We start from the raw sequence: 17,864 nt of genomic DNA on the forward strand, positions 1-17,864 counted from the left end.
ACCTCTTAGTGTAACCTTATAGGTCAGTGTTAAAAGTAATTTGACTGGAAAGAGGTGTTGGATTTCCAGAGCACATTAATTTACCTTGGCCTCTTAAAAAAAATTGTTTGTAAAAGGCAATGAAGTTAACTTTTGGCAAGAATTCATGTCAGCTGTATTATAGTAAATAGGAGTAGTAGTGGCCTTTTAATCAGGACTAGATGATCAGCACAGCAATTCAGTTTTATCTGTTCTGTAGGCCATGTCCCGTACTTTGTGAGTAATCAGTGTTTCCTAGCACGTTGTGGCTGTTACTGGAACATAAATGTAAGATAAATGGTTTATTTGCTATACTTTCATCTTTGTGGATAATGACTATAGCAAGTTGCGAATCTATTACTGTAAGAAAAGTATTCTCAAGTGTGTGCTCCTTTTTGTGATGTCATGACTGCTTACTCTTATCACTAGCATCGTGTTGTGGCACATCAGTGGGTATAATACATGATTTCTAATACAGCCCAGTGCTGTTTATAATTAGCTGTCCAAAAACTGTCATTGGATATATGGTTCATTTCTTCAAGTTATGTGAGTTTCAAAGATATTGGGGCCATATTTAGGATAGTAATCTTAATTAAGTTGTGTTCCCTAATATAGTGTTGAGCTGAACACTTGATCTTATTTATCTTGGCTACTGACCATAGTGCATAATCTGGGTTGGTCTATGACAGAAATAGATATCACAAAACTTGGTGTGTTTTTTTCTCTTTGGAAGTAAATCCCAATATAAGGCCTCTAAGCCTTCAGTTGTGGTGCTAAATTGTTTAGCCTTTTTAAGGCATTAATGTATTCTCTTGTTCTCATCCAAAATAATTTGCAAAGGAGTCTGTGTATCCATGTTTAATTGAAAGAATCAACTGCTTCTCATTGATTAGCCGAAAACAGAATTACAGGAAGGGCAGTGTCATATGGTTTTTCCATGCTCTTTTTCTGTTTATTTGTTAGTCTTTGGGCTTAGCTTGATTTTAAGTTTAAATATTAGAGATACTTAGTGGGTGTTTTTGGTTGCTAAGAGAGCAGTTATGTAAAGCTAAAAACATGAAACTGGGCTCAATGGAGCCAGACCAATTTTTTTCTTCCTACGTGGCCTTCTTAAAATGATATTGTTGGTAGCAGTGGTCTACCATTTAGATTTTGTATAACATATAACAACTTTGTATCTTACAGCCTTGATATTTTTTCTTTAGTTGAATTGTAGCACTTACAGGACCTCCCACTTGTCTAGAAGTCTGTCATGCTACCATTGTGTATATAAGGAATAAATGCTGTCAAAATTAAATAGAGAAGTTATCATTTTATTTTTTTTAAAGGTGTTTGGATCTAAACATTCCTTTGCAGTTTTCATAATTCACATTTTGCAGTGTTACTGCATATGAAAACTACGAAGTAAGAATGACTTTCTTGAATTATTCAAGACTAATAACGGGCCAAAACATGGAAAAGTAAATTGCTTGTCTTGTTTTCCCTGCCCCTTCCCCCTCAATATTTTAATATTAAAATATGTTTTGAATTAATATAGTTAAGGAAACTTGTGAACATATTTTACCATTGTATGCCAGAGTATCATCTTGCTGGTATAAAATAGGAATAATGTGGTGGTGAATCATATTTTCAGATGGAGGTTCTAACCTTCTTATCCTGTGAAGTTTTCTGCAGTGTGTCATTCAAGCAATTACTTTAAAAAACAATGAAAAACTAAGGGAAATAATACAAAAATGGTAGATCTGCTGTGCTTCCCAAGATGTGCACTGTACACTAGGGCCAGGTGCAGAAGTTGCACTTATTGCACAGTAGGCATGGAGAAAGCACTCTACAACTGTAATCGAAAAGATGATCAGGACACACACAGTCCTGTAAAAATGGCAGATCCTGCTCTGAGATAACCCTGAATGGATGTGTGGTATCTGACTTCAGCATTGTAAGTTAGAGTACAGTACTGTAATGAATATCTGTACCACATTCTATCACGACTTATGGTAGGGCACGTTCCACCGACATCCCATGGAGCATTGTGGCAATCTGGTCACCTCTTCTCCCAGGGTGGTGCTCTAGCCTTGGTCAGAGCTCGTTTGGTCTGCTTGAGCTCTGGGCTGGCCCTTCTCCCAGGCTGTCCTTGACCCAAAGTGGTGAAACCCCTGTTTCCAACCCCACTCTAACCTTTTGTTCCTTCTGGCCTGTGAGCCCCTGTCTGGTACTGTCACTCAGTGTGCAGATTCTATCTGCCCCACCTAGGCATTTGTAAAGGCTGCAGCTTTTGATTAAATGCTGTGCTGTTTATTGGAAACTACATTCACACAGGGGGCTCTTCAAGATGTTCATCTTGTGCAGTGTTGTTTTGAACTGTCAATATCCAGATGTCAGCCTGGTCAACTTGACCTCTGTCAAGGTCATGGCCAATGGAGCACTTGTTTGGCATAGGTATAAAATGCTGTAGGAATAGATTTTAGACCAGATTACTCTGAATGATCATTTCATTTCTATTAGCCCTACCCCTTATCTAAATTTAGCATGACACACAAGACAACAGTACCTGGCCTGCTGGGGTTTCTACGGGCCAAGAAACCTGGCAGCAGGGGAGCTGTTAGGGTTTGTCTTCTTGTATCACTTGGTCTAATGCCAAAGAGTGCAGGGAGTACATCGGTGTGTGTGTGAAAGTTGTGCAGCCTGTTATGAGTCTCAGCATACTTAAGTACAGTATCAAGCTTTTAGTGCGACAACTTCTGGGCCATACTGGAGCACAGAAATTTGATGGGGCGTATACCATTGCAAGTGCAGTGGTTCTCTGCACTTTGAAGTTGGCACCCCATGTTACGCTGGTTAAAGGTGTTAGCTACCTGTTCAGAGACTTTACTGCTGACCTTCTGAATGTGATGTTTATAGGTGAGGGAATGGTTTACTGTGACTCCTTGGTAGCTTGGGGCATGCTAATAGGAAAGGATGTGGTTGCCTACTCAAATATTCAGCATGCTCATGGCTCGATGATTGTCCACATGGAAGAGGTGATGATACTGATTTATTGATGCTCCTCACTGACCTCATGCCTTGCAAATGCTTCTCCCCACCCCAGCCTCCACGTCACTGGCCTGGAATGAAACAGAGGTGCCAGTGTTGGGACACCCTGCTGTTGTGGTGGACTTATCAGTCTGTGTTACACTGAGTGGGGCCATAAATCTGGATAATTGACAGTTGGCTGCCCCATCCCTTAAGGTCACTTTGCTTTCATAAGAGAGGCCAGAATGTTTACCCAGATCCACCTGATGCAAACCCTAACTTAAACAAACCCCAATATACACTGAAAGCTTTTTTTGAGCCCCATAACCAAGGTATAACCAACAGTCAAAAACTACACATTTTCTCTGGTGATCTTCCAGGTACTGTTTGACAGAGAAGCTACAAATGAGTACTGCTGCAGGTAAGGTGCAGTAGCAAATAGGAATTCTCTCTAGCAACCTTCCCTCCCGGACCAGTCTCTCCATCCCTCTCCTCCCGGAGAACCAGAGAAGGCTCATCCCTCCAGGCCCTTGACACTTGGGTTTCCGAGCCTTCCTGGCTCCCACTGCAGGGAGGTGGAACCCAGGTCTCTTGAGTTTTCACAGCTGGGAGGTGAAATGCAGGCATTTTGTGTTGTGGTCAGTGCCAGGTTGTGAGGAGCTGTGCAGCTGCCAACTCCAAGCAGGGGAAAGGGTCCAGACAGGGGACTCACCAGAGGTCCCTCAGTATCTCCCTTGTCTGCTGACTCTGCATTTGTGTATGGGAGGCCCAGTCATGGAGCCCGAGATGCTGGATCTAGGGTGGTCAACCAGATACCTGCAGAGTGCTGGTGACATGAAGACCAAAGGGGACCCCTGATGTGAGGGTTAAAATGGATGGTAACGGCTTGCACACATTGTGCTGCAGCACTTCAGTGAGCGCCCAGTCCCAGAAAATGTTGCTAAGGTCCAAGAATGAGGTCTGTGAATGGCCAACTGGTCTCTGAGGGTGGTCACATGCACCGCTGTGGAGCTGAGAGAGTTGCAATGCCAGGATAAGGAGTTTATGCATAGGATCAAAGACTATGACATCCCTGATTGGCACCAGCATCACCTCCCACAGGAAGACTGTTGCCCTTCCGGACCAGAAAGGTGGGGCAGGCTGCTTCCCATCCCCTGGCATGGAGAGCCCCACTCCAGGGACTTCTTCTTGCAACAGTGCCCGGGGAGGCCCTGGATGGCACCCGAGGGGGAGTGCTCCACACTGCACATTGATTGGGGGATGCTGAGGGACAAGGGTGCCCTGGGACAGGAGATGTGGTACATGGGAGCCACAGACCTGTGGTCAAGGAGCCAGAAAATCATCTGGCGGGGCCTGTTCCAGGGAGCAGCAGTGTAGAAGGGGAGGGGAACCATGCTGCCTGAGACCCAGTGCCAGGGCTGGCACTGATTCAGCCTGCCTACCAGCCCATGCTACCCACAATCGTTGGCAGTTGCCAGTGCAAGCACAGGGCCCCAAAGAGACCAGGATGACAGGCAACCATCCAGCCCGCCAAGCCAGGCCACTGCATGCTTGGGTCCTGCTGTGGGGGAGTGGTGCAGCCTCTGCAAGGATAGGCAGGCCCCTGGGCTCCAAGTTCTGGAGTGGGCAATGTTCCACAGGTTTTGTTTATTATGCACATGGAAAGTTTGGCAGCTGCAACATTTAATTAAACCAAGGGGTGGCAGTTTTGCTCACGGCATTCCCCCTGCCCCAGGGTTTCATGTCGGTTAAGTTGAACCTCTGCAGCTGCCCATCCATCCCTTTTCCGCTTCAGCGTCATAACTGCCCAGTGCAGCCCTTCTCTTTCCCCACTCTCTCGATGTTAACTGAGATGAAAGTTTCAAGTTCCGGAGCAGGCAACACTGTACAGTTCTTGTTTTATAAACGCACCAAAAGTTTGGCAGCTTCAACATTTGATTAAAACAATGCATGTCTCTTCCTCATGCCACATTCCCCTGCATGCTGGTGTGTGCCCCTGGGGAGGGTTGGGTAGGGAGAGATAAAGGGGGATGGACATGGGTTTGTGGGCAGCGGTGCCTAGGACACGGGGCCAGATGAGCCTGGGGCTGGAGACACATGGCCTGGTAACAGGGCATGGGCACTTGAAGCCCTCTGGCCCTCCTCATCTGTGGAGGGCTCTGGGTCCACATGGGTGAGGAGCTGCCCAGCCAGGGCTTCATAGATTCAGACAGCCTGCCACAGTATGGTGCCAGGACCACCACACACACATGCATGCACACACACGTGCACCCTGGGTCTGCCAAGCATGCATGCGCAGGATGGCCAGCTGATGGCTTATGGCCATGATGAACTGCAGCTGCATCAGGTCTAGGTGGGCAGCTGTGATGTTCCCATCAGCCAGTCATGGATGGCTTAGCCTTTTGGCTCTGCTCGGGACCTGTTCGCAGCCCAGGGAATCTGTGGGGCACACTGGGAGTCATGCAAGAGACACCCCATCACCCCCCCACCCCCGCAACCTGCTGTGCTCAGGCAATGCAAGCATGCTCCGAATCCTGCCCCTCCTCCTGAAGGTGAATATGTTCTGCTTCCTCCTGCATTAAATGGGCTCGCTTAGAGTAAAGCTTGAAAGTTAGAGTGCTTCTGCCGAGGGCTACTTAGCCAAGAAGACATTTTTCATCTGATTCAAAGTTGAAAGCTTTATTTGGTGTGCTGCTTTAGGTTACCATCCTACTTAAAGGCCAAACTTCACGTTAAATCCTCCTAAGAATAAAGATATTAAAGGACTTATTACTTATCCTTATGACATTCTATACATTTTTTCCAACTTATGTTCAGTGGTTTTACGTATACAATTATAACTTAGGGTTTGCATTCCAAAATCTAAATTTACTGGCCTTTACCTCAAAGCTATTATCTCGAGAATAATTAAAGCTGAATAATATGTTAGAGGAAGTAAATTATTAACAAGCTTTTGAATTGGAATGGGCAAGTTATTTTGATCATGCTATAATTAGACTTGTGAATAACACTTTTGCATTAAGAAACCATGCGTGATTAGACTTTATACAGTTTTCCTCATCTGTAAATGGGGATAACAAGGGGCACAGTGAAGCTAAATTCGTTACTGTTTGTAAGGACTTAAAAGTATTTTTGTCAAAGAATCTGAAACTCTGAAGGATTAGTCTTGTTTGTGTGTTATTCAACTATGGTAGGCAAAAGTATACTACTCTCTCTGTTTAGAATTATTACAATAATGGACACCTGTTTTAAATAATATCCAAATTCTTATGTGCTGTTCAAACCTACTGATATCCACATAATTGTTTTCAAACATTGTTTATCAATAAACTCATATGCAGCAGAGATGAAGGAAAAATGTAAAGGGCTGCTCACAGAGAGCAGTCCCTTTGAAGTTTTGTAATTCTGAGCCACCAGGCAAAGAAGTCAGTCACTTCAAAGAAAGATCCCCCTCATTTCAGCTGTAAATCTTGCTTCTAACTGTGTTGGCTGTTTCAGGCTAGTGTTTTAAGCCCACACAGTGGGTACTGGAAAATAATCTTGTAATACAAAAAGAACTGTACCATTAGCTCATTTCCGACCAGTACTCTCTATTCAGAGGAGGTGTTATTCTGTTTTGCTATTGAAACAAATGCAGTTCTTCATAAACTGGGGCTGCATGATTTACATCAAGGCTTATATTCAGTTAAAAGCAACAGATTCACTTTCTTCATGCATGCATACACAATATACACTTTCTTTGATAGGTCTTTAAAAGGTTTTTTCAGAGTTCTATACAATCTGTGTTTTGTGGAGATGGGGGGTAGTAGCTAAACCTCAGCTATGGTTCAAAAGTTCATGTTGCAAGCTTGTACCAAATAACTACTTGATGTATTTACAGTACTTTTTTGTGTTCAAATTTGGCTTTTGGTAACCATTCCCAGTTTTCCTGTACCTCAGTTATCCAGCTTCAGTATCCAGTGGTTGTATTGAATTAAGGTGCTACTGTTACTTTAGGCATTATGAAGAAGTTGAAGCTTTACTGATTTTGCTATAGGTAAAGCCATAGGTAAAGCTATAGGCATTCGGGTATAGATTTTGCTTTACGTGTTGGAATAACTTGTGTAACAAGTTGGAGTTTTGCTATGGATTTCACTGAGGGCAGAATCAAGCTGTTGGTCATAAAAAAAAAAAAAAGTTCTAAAAATCTGCAGTCTTTTCCTGCACTGATTTGTTTATATTGGATTGGTTAGCAAGTTAAGCATGTGTTGTACTTTGTTCGGGTTTTTCTTTTTTTTTTCCTACATTGCTGAAATGCTTAGTCCCCTTTTATGTTTTGCAGTGTATATATGTTACAGATCACATTCTCTCCTGGAGTTGCAAATACCATAAGATACTGTGAGCTTGCTTTATTGAACAAGTCATTTTACTTTTGTATTCTTTAAAGGTAAATGTGGCCTTTCTTATGTATTTTAGAAATCTGTACTAGTAAATTAAGTGCCCCCTATATTTGTGGGGTTTTTTTTAATTTTTGTTTTCTTTTGTTTTTTTAAAGAATGCATGAATAGTGCTGCTGGCTCCTCCTCATGATTCTGTATGGTGAAGACCCTGCTGAGAGCTGAGCAAAGGGGGCAGCATGAGTGGTTATCTATCAGTTAAACCTGAAGTTTACCTAGGCCCCCAGGTTGCATCCAGCCTGCATTTCAGCATTTTATCCATCCTGCTGCACTGGGGGACTTAGGTGGTGGGAAGGGCTTCAGTGGTAGCCCAGCGGCCGGGAGAAGTGGTGGCAGCAGCACTGTGCAGGTTTGGGTTGGAAGTGTAGGGGTGCATTGAGAGTTTTTTGGGGCCGATAAGATAGCCGATTTTTAAGGATGCATATCGGCCAATACCAATCCAATTTCCGATACAGCTGCGTACAGCTGATAAGTCCGCTTGGTGAATGGTGAGGGGGGAGGGAAGTGGCAGGGGGGGGGCGATCAACACCACCCATGATGAGGGAGGGAGTGTGGCTGGGTTTGGGGTAGGTGATGCCCAGCCAGAGTGGAGCGGGCACGGAATGGAGCTTGTCCGGGGAGCACGGGGGGGTCGTCCCACATCTGCTCCTGCCGCTTGTCCAGGAGTGCATGGGGGGGGGGGGTGACCGCATATCAGGGCAGGGCAGGGCAGGGCAGGGCAGGGGAGGCTGCAGCTGTGGGCTGGGGTCAGGGGCCATGCTGCACTGGGCAGGGGACTACCGGGGGGGGGTGCGGCTTCCTCCACAGCAGATTTCACCGTAGCCCCCTCCCAGCACTGCTGCTGCCCACCCCAAGTACAGCACAGCTCCAGTCCCAGCCCCAGCCCAAAGCTACAGCCTGTTCGGCCCAGCCTGGCCCACCCCACACAGATCCAGGGGTACTTGTCCTCCCTCCCACACACTCCCGTGCCCTCCTGGATGAGTTGCGGGAGCCACTGGACGAGCCACGCACGGTTTTTCCACACACCACCAGATGAGCCATGGCTCCATCCCACGCCCACCCTGCCCTGGCAGCGCCTACCCCAGCCCCACTCCCTCACTGTGGGGGGGTGTTGATCTGCTCCCACACACTCCTTCCCTCTTCTTTTCTCTTTCCTCCCTCCTCCCCTACAATAGACTTACCAGCTGCATGCAGCTCTCCAAGCTGCCAGGCTGTGCTCCTCGCTGCCTGCATGCTGTGCCGCAGCTGCATGCACGCACGGGCATTTATTGGCTAAATTATCGGCCACTTCAGGCCGATTTCCAATATAGTCAATTTTCTTTATGTTGATGCTGATCCAGTATTGGACTGATGTATCAGTGTACCTCTAGTTGGAAATGGCCTGTGCTCAGAACTAAACTCCATTAAAGTGTCCCCTAACTCCAAAATGTTGTGAACCCTGACTTTCCAGGATCGGAATCCTAGGGGAAAACCTGGGCCAAGAGATGGGGGGAAAAAGTAATGAGGAGAGGGAGGAGAAAAAAAGATATGAAAAGTTCAATAAATGACAATGCCCATTTTCCTAACTGGAAGGAGGTGTGAAACTGGGGCAGTGATACAAATGCAAAGACTTTGACATATCTAGTGGTTGTATAAAATTCACACACACAGAGTTTGCTTTCACAAGAATTCTAATTATTGTGCTTCAGGATAGGAACATGGATTATAATGTAGTGAAGAATAGTTTGAAAACATTTCAGCCTTACAATGTGCAATTGAAATTTTCAAGGAATTTGGTGGCAATATGTTTTTCAGCATTAAGCACAATGGTGTAGAGAATGCTTGAAAATGTTTGCTGATGATTTGTAATTACTTTGATTGCATCAGTAGAGATTACATAATACCTCGGTAGCTGGCACTAGTTTATACTAATTTTCATTCTTTCTCCTACCAGCTTTTCTGTTGGTTGGCTTAGAAGAATTACTGCTCATAATGCTTATAGTCCTTCATTAATCTATGCGCTTTTATTGATCTGCACACTTAGCACATTTCTGGACAAGATTTTTACATATGCATGCCCAAAATTTGCACCCCAAATCTATATTAAATAATTTAAATTGGTTGCTGCTGCGAAGACCAAAATTCTTATTGATGCTAAGGTTAGGCATCTTAAGAGTGGCTTGTTTTTTTCCAAGGGGCTGAGTACTCAGCACTACTGTGGACTTTATACGTGTAGGTGCTGCAGCCATAAAGTTGGGTGTCTGATTTTTAAGCACCCAACTTGCAGCTTTGGACTGTGTAACAACAACTGATACATATTTGTATGACTTGCCTTTCTTCTTTTGTGCTTTTATTTTAGTTACTTGCAGTAAGTTTCTCTGATACTGATGATTTTGTGCCTATAAGTCCATCTGTTTCAGATTACACGTTCTAAGGAGCAGTGGCAAGCACACCTGTAGCAATAAGTACATTTATTTACAAAATGAATAATTTAAAATTATTCACATAATTGATTCCTTTTAGTCAATGCTTGCTTCTTTCCATGCCTATTTCTCACAACTGTCTATTGATTGCCTGCTCCACTTAGAATCAGTTGAGTGTGTTCCATCATAAATTGTATGAAAGTGCATACAGAAATACCTGAAAGGATATGTCTCTCTTAACACCATTTCTTTGCTGCTTTCTTTCCTGTTTTTCCATACCATTATTTGTCAGTTGCAGGAAATAACCTCTTATTAATATAGTTCTGGTTTTTGTGAAGACTGTGAAGATATTTGACAAATGTAAAAAATTGAAATACATAGTATGTGGGGAGAACGCTTGGTTGCCATTGAACATAGCCACCTGGATGTGAAACGTGGGCAAGGTTTAGCACAAGAAATGAAGAACCCATAATCCAATTAAAATTGGATTTGAGACTTAATCAGGCAGAATGTAATTATTCAGATTATCATTTGGCCAGGCCCTTGGGGCTTACACATTCCTCTCTTTTTACTAAAATACCAAGGGATATGTTATAAACCTAAGGGGCTAGGATTTGGGTATTACATCTCATTGTAAGACGGCATCCCCAGCAGTACAGGTAGTCACAGCACTGCATTAGCTTGAGACATGCCAGCTATAATTCTGTAGTATCTACAGGGCTCGTTTGCCCAATTGCTTTATTCTGTGCTAGCTATTCTGGAATAGCTCCCTGTGTGGACACTCTGTGCTGAAATAAGTCACTTCATTTGGAATAATTCCAGTATAAATCCACTGATTAAAAGTCTCTAGACACTATTCCAGAGTATTTCAGACTATAGTCAATGAGCTATTCTGGTCAGTTTCTCCATGTAGTCAAACATTAAATGTTCTGTAGAGGCTGTCTATCCACATGTCAGTTATAGTGGTCATCAGTTTTGCCTGTGCTTAGTTTGAGATCTGACATCATCCTAGCTGAGGTAATAAGGTTGTGAAGGGTTAACACTCCTGTATTCTTCAGAGTTGCATAATCCTTTAAAAGAAAGGTGGAGTCCCTAGGAATGCATTCCTGGCATGAACAGGCAGATTATACATATTCAAGATAGAGTTTTTTTGGGTTTTTTTAGATATGAAGTTGAAAAAGTTAAATGTGCAAGAGGGGAAAGCTGCTTTATCATTGACATTTTGAAATGAATGAAGTAAAATAATTAATAATAGTATCACATTATGTATCATTCATGCATATCACTTCTTAAGCGTGTTAATATTAAGTTGAAAACCTATTCAAACCAAAGGAGAGCTAGGTTTGTCACAATAGAATCACAATACAGTACTTCAAACTGAAAAAAACCTATAATAATGAAGAAAAATGGTCTCCTTGGTAGTTGGGAAGCAGAGGTTTAACTTTCGGCTCTTGCACAAACTTTTTGCGTCACACAGAGAGGTCGCTTAGCTGCTTTCCACCTGTGTTCCACATCTGTAAAATAGGTCAATTGCACTTGCCTATCTCATAGGGGTGCAAGGAGGATGACTATGCTAATGATTATGAAGTGGTGATATACTAAGGTAATGAGTATTATGAACATGATAGATGCCAATGATAAAATACTGTCATCCAATATAGGACACTGTATGACATTGATTGTAGGCAAATTGAATATGACATTGATTGTAGGCAAAAGGTAAAAACTAAAAAACAAACATTGCAATGATATTTTAGAGAACTTTTAAATACCTATTGCCTCATTTCGAGCTAATATTTCACTTTTCTAGTCCGTGCACTAAATTTCCTTTTCCTCTCCAGTCTTTTACTAGAAAATAAGAAACCAGGGATTGAGTACTAATATTATACCAATATCAAAATAGGTTTGTTCAGTTGCCAAGTATGATGGGATTGGTGAGAGCAGAGTCTGGCCCAAAATATATGCTGCTTTGTGTGGGAGGAATGTGGTGCAAAGTGCAGATAGTATATATACTTTTTAAACACCTTGTTGCAGAAGGCTGCTGGGGAGGAAGAGATGGCAGTAGTATGAAGCAGTTGCTGTTTTTCTTATGCTAAGGTGATTAAGGAGGAATCTGGAAAGGACAATCTTGTCCCTAGTGTTGGCAGTGCTGATGAGGAAGTGCACATGGTTTGGGTTGCTAAGCATGTGGACAGATACACATTTAAAGTACTCTAAATACCACTTTGATTAGGAACACATCCAATTCTGACCACTTCAGCTCTGTGCAGATATGTAGCTCCCTCAGCCTCCCCTCTCCAGAGCACTTCATAATGTCATGAAGGCATAAAGCAGGGAAGCTGGAGAACAGAAATCCCTGCATAAGTCTTTGCCTCTGGACTACTCTGGAGGGTTCTGAGGACAGCTATCAGCACTTTTTGGATGGATGGTCCTCCCTCCCCGCCCCATTGGGGTGGGGGGAGCACTATGGGATGCTGGAGGATGTGCGGGCCGGGAGTGGTCCAAGGCCCTTGGGGGGGTTTCGCGCAGCGGGCTGTGGCCAGCAGCCCGGGCACACTGGGTCGGAGAAAGCAGGCGGCACGCTAGAATTAGGCACGGACGCTTAGTGGTTGATTTAAGATTATTTTACTTACACCAAAGATGGTCACGGTGCAGGCAGGAAAACTTGCTTGAGTTGCAGTTACAGACAGAAAAGAAGAGAGGTGGACAAGAGTTCCTTCCCATGAACCTTCTAGCCCAATCCGGTTGAGAGCTCTAAACCGCGAGCCCATCGTGTCAACTGAAGAAAGTACTTGAAGCAAAGAGCTCTGAATAGACTCACACAAAGTTTGCTAGGCTCCGTGGAACTTGCGCTCAGGGAAGGGTACGTTGAGGGATCAGGCGGCGATGGGGAGAGGCGAGAGGCTGATCAGACCCCTATAGCCTTCTTGAGATACACGCTGGGTCCGATAGACTCCGCAGCGCTTAGAGATCTTCACGAGACGTGAAGTTCTCCTCCTCCTGATAGTCGTGGAGTTCTCCAACTTGGGCGGAAACCGCTCAAGCCTCTTATACGGCTAGCAAGCCAATCGCTAGCCGCCACGTAGGAATAATTTAGAACTGGCCAATAGTGGGACACAAATTTGAATACGAATGGCGGGAACTCCTTGCAGCGTGCATTTCTCCTTTTGCAACTAAGAAATGCACCCTGCAAAGAAAGCTACGAGTGGCGGGAAATAATTCAGCAGTGCCGAAGCTCATACAAACAAAAATCACACCCTTGGGTTGTGACATCCCCCCTTGCTGAAGGCACAGCTGAATTAGACCGCATGCTCGTCACTCGAGTTATTAAGAGCTCTTACCACGGGTTGTTGAACTAAACGAATAAACACAAAATTCACTAACATAAGAAGTTCGTCCTCTAGGGATCGAATCAAATAATAACCAACACAAATACATATACACATGATCAGATTCATAACAAAAAACTGCACGATCAGGGCTTCAGTGGGTGTCATGGCGAAGTCGCGCGTCAGGTCCCCACTTCTTTCGATGATGTTATCCTTCTTGGGGCTTCTGTTCACCACGCACTCTGAATTCCGGATCTGTAAACAAAACTCTCAAAAAATAAGTTAACGTATCTCAAAATATTTACAAAATTTCCATGGAACTATACTATCAATTTTAAAACATATAATACAGGTGTTTGCTACTTTGAACTACCCTCTCTTGCACACTTCACTAGATGAAATCATCGAGGAGCCGTCGTCTAATTCTTCTAGATAATGAAAACCTAACTCATAGGCCAGCTGCCATTGGCCTGCGTCCCCTAAAATCCGAAGTTGCCACTTATTGAGTCCAGAATGCTGTAGGAGAAATCCAAACATGTATCGCTTCTCTGGTGTTCTTGGTGGCAATGATGGAAGATCGGATACATGATGTCTTGTGCCTTGAATCTTGGTCAGGTGTCGACGTTCCCGATCACTGGATAATCTTGGCTCCATGAGGATACGCAGTCATGACAACTGACGAAGGAGGTTACTCACGGGTTGGTTCACCATTGGGTTGAGCAGAATCCGGAGGATGACGATGTTCTTTCGCCCATAAACCTCAAGACAACTATTTATGCTGTGAACGGTCACTGGAACGGTTCCAGGGTCTCATAGATGACGGTGAGGCCATGGTCTTATTCGCTGGAGTGATGTCAATCCCAGCGCACATGCTCTGGGGTTCCAGGCACAGTACGAGACTCCGATGATTGCTAGCATAAGATGTTCTGCGCCGGTATGTTCTGGCCATCCGTCATGCCATACGTGGGCTTTCTGCCCGATCAGTCCTGCAACAAGCGCTGGCAGTGGAATAGGCCAGTGAACGTTAACCGCTACTATGTCGATGTCAGTGACATGTCCTCTACTCCACGAAGCTTGTCTGACTAAGAAGCTTGCTTCTTCCTGGTTCAGCAGGTTGGACCCAAGTTCCACGACCAAACGTCCCAACCATACAGCTAGAGTTTCTTCAGGTTGGATTCTTGATTCTCTGCACAAATCCTGTAGTTCAGTTCTGGTGTGAGCATAGTAGGCAGTGGCAACTCGGTTAGTTGTTGTTACAGGCTGAACTACTGCTGCGGGAGTCATTGCTGCTGTTATGCTTCAGGCAGGAGGGGCGGATGCACTCCTTTGCTCGATTCTCCCCTCCGTCGGCAAGAAGGTGTGGTCGCCGAAAGCGACGCTGCGTCGGTGGGCGGGGTTGCCGGAAACGACGCTGCGTCGGTGGGCAGAGTCGCTGACCAAACTCTCGCGGGTTCCTCCGAAGCTCCAACCTTCTCTTCCAGTTTTTCCATGTGGTCTCCCTCTTGCTCGGCGCCATCTTGGACTGGCGTTTCAGGATTCTCTTTCACAGCCGCTTCTTTGACCGCTCGAACGGCCATATGCAGCTGGGCTTTCAAACTTAAATTCTTTTGCATTAGATCAGTTACTGTATGAAAAGTTGCAGTTAGTACTCCCCTCTTGTCGTATTGTGGGGCTGCCCTCTCATCCGCGGCGCGTTCCTCTGTCTCCAGTTCTTCGCGGAGCTCGGATGGAAGCTCGCGACCCCTTAATCTAGACGCCAGCATAAAGGGGGCGAACCGGTCGATCGGCACCGGTTCTTCACTCTACCGAGCACATCTTAGGCAACGGGCACACTCCCGGGTGAGGGTCAGGTTTACTTCGCCAGCCGGGTTGACTCTGGTGAGGGACACAGTGTCGAGGGGCCTGAACAGGACCTGCTCATTGCTCATTATACACCCGAATGCCGCGGGGTGCAGATACACTTCCCTCTCTCTCGGGGCTCCGTCTTCGGAAGCTCCCTCTTCTCCCTTCAGTGAAAGGCGTCTGCTGATAAATCTCTCACCCGTTCCGCCCGCCTGGTGGTAAGCGATATGCACCTCCAGCTCCATAAAGCTTTCTACTTGGCATTTTCCGCTGCGCCAAGGGCAGTTCTTAACTAATTCTAGCTCCAGCGTGCCTTCCCCTGATCCCATCCTCGTCGCCATGTGCGGGCCGGGAGCGGTCCGAGGCCCTCGGGGGTTTGTTTTTTTTTCGCGTGGCGGGCTGTGGCCAGCAGCCTGGACACACCGGGTTGGAGAAAGCAGGCGGCACGCTAGAATTAGGCACAGACACTTAGTGGTTGATTTAAGATTATTTTACTTACACCGAAGATGGTCGCGGCGCAGGCAGGAAAACTTGCTTGAGTTGCAGTTACAGACAGAAAAGAAGAGAGGCGGACTAGAGTTCCTTCCCATGAACCTTCTAGCCCAATCCGGTTGAGAGCTCTAAACCGCGAGCCCGTCGTGTCAACCGAAGAAAGTACTCGAAGCAAAGAGCTCTGAATAGACTCACATGAAGTTTGCTAGGCTCCGTGGAACTTGCGCTCAGGGAAGGGTACGTTGAGGGATCAGGCGGCGATGGGGAGAGGCGAGAGGCTGATCAGACCCCTATAGCCTTCTTGAGATACACGCTGGGTCCGATAGGCTCTGCAGCGCTTAGAGATCTTCGCGAGACGTGAAGTTCTCCTCCTCCTGATAGTCGTGGAGTTCTCCAACTTGGGCGGAAACCACTCAAGCCTCTTATACGGCTAGCAAGCCAATCGCTAGCCACCACGTAGGTATAATTTAGAACTGGCCAATAGCGGGACGCAAATTTGAATATGAATGGCGGGAACTCCTTGCAGCGTGCATTTCTCCTTTTGCAACTAAGAAATGCACCCTGCAAAGAAAGCTACAAGTGGCGGGAAATAATTCAGCAGTGCTGAAGCGCATACAAACAAAAATCACACCCTTGGGTTGTGACAGAGGATAGATTCTAGAAGGAACCACTTTGCATTCTGTTGGAGCATGTGGACATTTCAGGAAGTGTTTCAAAGTGAAGCACTTCAAAAGTTGCTGCTTTTTTTTTTTTTTTTTTTGAGAATCATTTTTGAAGCACTTTGGGTATTTTTGAAGCTGTACTTTGGGTGTGAACATCTGGACCCTTGTTGCTTGTAAAGCTTCAAAGACACTTACAGCACTTCAAACACCATGTTTGTCCATGGCCTATATAATGTTGATACTGTATACCATCACAGGAGACTGCCCTTACGAGTTACCCAACACGAGGCATAGAGTGCAGCAGTAGTAGTATACCCACCTGCTTCGGTTGATATCCAGTGGAGTTGAGGGGCCAAGGGACTCTGTTTTGAAGAATGTTTTGTGGTACATCTCTGATGTAAAATTCTATTTTAAATATGAAAATGAAATGCAATTGTAAACTGATTTTTTCCCATTTATCAAAAAATTTAAGTATGAATATTGTGTGTACATGTGTGTCTTATAGTCATATATAAGAACTCCAGCTGAGGATCAGGGCCCTATTGTGCCTTATGCTTTACAAACAAGTAACAAAGATGGCAGCCTTTGCCTTAGGAGCCTTCTCAACCCAGGTGGGAAGTATCATTCGTCCACAAATATAATTGACTCTCTTGAGCCATTTAGCATTCTTTATCCAAATCCCACCTATGTATCCTATCATGAAGACACTTCATTAACTACAAAAATATTACCTGTCTTGTTTGTGTGTTAACCTGGATAGACTTCCATGTAAAGTCTGTGCAGGAAAATGTCATGTAATAATAGTTAATCAACATGGACAATACCAGTTGGGATGCTTACAGAATCAGTCATCTCTGTCTATCTCCCATGACATTTATTTTTCTTCTTTAACACTGCAGGCTTTTACATCATAAACAAGTTTCATCGGTTATTCGCCTCTCACACCCAGCCCAGGGTTACATAGTTCTGTTAGGTGTGCTGTTGTTCTGCAGTAGATGGAATGCTGGAAAAATTCCAAGGGCTGTTGGTAAATACAGGGTTCAGTTTAGTAGTAATTGGTTTCTTCCTGAATTTCATAAATTAAGGTCAAAAGCAAAAGTAGTAAGTAGGAAGTAAGCTGTCTTCCAAAAATTATTTTAGACAGGATGCTAAGTGCTCACTCAGTTTGTTCTTTGCAGAAGACAGTACATTTTAAAACATTTGAAACCTGTAACAGCAAGAGCTGTTCATGTGTGACAAACTATCCAGAGAGTCGTCTTGATGTTAAGATTAAGGCCAACACTGAAGAAGAGCCTTTTCAAGGGGAGGTGAGACAACTGCTTGTGTTGGGAGCAGGGGGTGCTTTACTGCCCTTCATCCTAAAAGGAGGCTTCTGCTGCTGACTGACCTGAATATGAGGGTCAGTCAGAAGTAGTGTCTCCTAATTTTTATTTCCTAAGTAAACTATAGAGTGGACAGGCTTGTTTCTTGTAGACTTGCCTAAAGGAGTAACAGTAAACTCAGAGGTCTATGTCAAGGCCCTGAAGAAACTGAAACATTGCATGCGAAGAGCTCAACAGAGATATATCTAAGGTACTGCTTCTGCACTACAACACCTGCCCATGCACCAGCTTGTGCACCACAGAGGCAGTTGCACTGTATGCTGCTCCATTTACCATCTTCCATATTGTATAT

The 17,864-nt window shown here is 44.7% G+C and overlaps 1 protein-coding gene across 1 annotated transcript in view; it reads left to right on the forward strand.

Moving 5' to 3' along the window:
• The window catches only part of PTPN14 (protein tyrosine phosphatase non-receptor type 14), a 180,265-nt gene that overhangs the window by 59,554 nt on the left and 102,847 nt on the right, over positions 1–17,864 (forward strand). The window lies entirely within an intron of this gene.

Source organism: Alligator mississippiensis, chromosome 1, assembly GCF_030867095.1.
Source record: "Alligator mississippiensis isolate rAllMis1 chromosome 1, rAllMis1, whole genome shotgun sequence".
In the NCBI taxonomy this organism is placed as follows: Eukaryota; Metazoa; Chordata; order Crocodylia; family Alligatoridae; genus Alligator; species Alligator mississippiensis.